This window comes from Cryptomeria japonica, chromosome 4 (genome assembly GCF_030272615.1).
Source record: "Cryptomeria japonica chromosome 4, Sugi_1.0, whole genome shotgun sequence".
NCBI classification, from domain to species: domain Eukaryota; kingdom Viridiplantae; phylum Streptophyta; class Pinopsida; order Cupressales; family Cupressaceae; genus Cryptomeria; species Cryptomeria japonica.
In genome coordinates, this window is record NC_081408.1 from 763,110,090 (window position 1) to 763,112,672 (window position 2,583).

The window sequence follows — 2,583 nt, forward strand, 5'->3', positions numbered from 1 at the left end:
TGTAGAAATCTCCATTCCATCAACGACTTGCCTCAATAATTGGTGGAATGGTCGATATGGTAGTGTTTCAGATGGGTTTTAAGTAGTTTTTGCAGGGGAAGAATCTAAGTGGATTTTTGAGCATTTGAGAGCTTAACATCCTCATGTGTTAAGCCAGTTGGATAGGGTTTGAGAAGACATTTGGAGTTTTGGTACCAAAATAGTCAAGAAGAACATAAAAACTATGAAATAATTTCATGTTTGATATTCCCTTACCTTCCAAGTTGAGTGTGCAGGTTGGTGGAGTGTCTAAGGGGTGTCTCTAGTGCATTTGGACGCCTAATAGGGCTCTTGAAGGACTGTAACAATCAATTTTTGAACACTTTTCTTTAAAACACCATAGTCTTATTTTGACATATATTGTGTAAAATTGAAATGGGTATCCAAAAATGGTTTTATTTATGGGTTATGACCTCTGTGTGAAACTTTATGCCCAAAATACTGAGTTTGTTGTTCTAAAAAGCATATGGGTTGTACATTATCAGTCCGTTTTTGGTCAAGCTTCTCCAAAACACTCTATGGTAATTTTGAGATATGTTAAATAGATTCAAAAAGGGTATCTGAGAATGTTATTTTTTTGTGTCTATGGTCAGGGTGTCAAAAGATATGGCCAAAATTCTCTCTGAGTAGGGCTACTAGCACCTAGTCACCTCTAGAGAGCCAATGGTGTGGAATGGCCTAAAAGGGTTTCTTTAAAAGGTGGATTTGGTTGATTTGATTCAATTTGGGTTTAATAACATGATGGAATTTCTGCCCCTATCCTTACGAGTGTCTTTTGTTGTGTTGTCTCAAAATGCCACTTTATGAGACATTGTCAAATAGTGGAGACCTTGGGTTGAGTAACCTATTGTGTAGCCTAGAGTTTGGGGTTTGAAACCATATCCTTGGTGTTTTTTAGACCTTCTAATATCCTCTGCATCAACTATCCATTTCAAATTTCAAGGATGTGGTGAACTTTAATGTTCTTTGCAAATGTATAAATTTATGTTTGAATTTGAAAGCTATCAATTGAAGATTCTTTTAGGAGGCATACTTCTCTTCAATGGGTTTGTTTCCTCACTAGGTACTTTTTTCATATTTCTTAATTGAATTTAGGTAAGTGGTATTAATTCCTATAAGTCACATACATGAGTTCCTATTGTCAAAGGCTCGAATTGGAGACATGAGATCCATCAAATCATCTCCATTTGAGACGTACATAAATAAAGATTACCAAAGAACAAGGTAATTCATAAGATCCATTCAAGGTGATGGTTGAAGATGCTTTGAGAAAATATCGTGAGGAGATGAAGAGTCAATTTTCTAGATTTTATCCAAAAGGAATTGAGGCAATTTTTCAATGAATCACTTCTTTGATGTTGATAAAATAACATTCACCCTCCTCAAATTTGAACACCGCGTGAAATGATTATGAATTCTAATTTTTCATCTAAAGATGTTCTTCATGATTAAGAATTTTATATAAAGATAGATAATAGCCCCACATGGGGATAAATTGTAGAATATATTTTAAGGGATACCATATTTTTGAAGACACATATGAAGTGGTAGTTGCTTTAGTAGAAAAAGGATCAATTTGTTCAAGACTACACCAATACCTTCCATGCATTATGTAACAAAGCTTGGCATCTAGGATATGAACTAAACATTAGGTTTTGAAGTGTCATACTAGGTAGCACCAATATATTCAAACTGGGATTACTTTCTTGAATGTCGAGACTCTAGGAGCTACCTTCAAAAAGGAATAAAAAATTGAAGTCAAAGAAAAGGAAAATAAATTACGTGGCAAACAAAAAGTCAAAAGGAGGAGGTAATAGAAACTTTATAGAGAAAAAACCATTAGGGAATCCTTCTCACGGCCACCAACATGGAATAAGGGTGCCAAAAGACACAAAAATACATAGGTATGCGGCTTGAAATTCATCAGGGTCCTTAGCATAGCACTAAAGTTTGTGGAGGTGGTAAGACCTTGATGGTAGAAACATTTGAAGTGGAGAAAGAAGTTGATTTATTTCCTATAGACCCTTTTGAAAAAAATGATGGTGAATAAATCTTTGAGGAAGACCCTTATGCCATAATTGTGACTACTAAAACCTTTCCACTGTGAAGATGAGGAATGTTTGTTCCATTCACAAGTGTAGGTGAATGAACAGGCCTTACATTTCATTATTGATAGTGGTAATATAAAAATAATTTGATGGATACTAAGATTGTCAAGAGGTTGAACCTACAAAAAATACCCCATCTACAACCATACTCTTTAAGCTAGGTAAGCCAAGGGCAAGATATACAAGTAAGAAAATAATGTTGCTTATCGTATTCCATCAAACCATTCAAAGATGAGTTAATTTGTGATGTGGCACCTTTGGACATGCGTGTGATGTGCTATTGGGAAAACCATGAATGTAAAAGTGGACCATGAATTTTATGAATCTATACCATGTATTGATATTGTCAAGTTGGGCAAGAAAAATATTATTTACCTAAGGCAGATCTTACAAAATATACATCTTTAACTAGTGCAAAAGAGTGTTGGGATGTAAT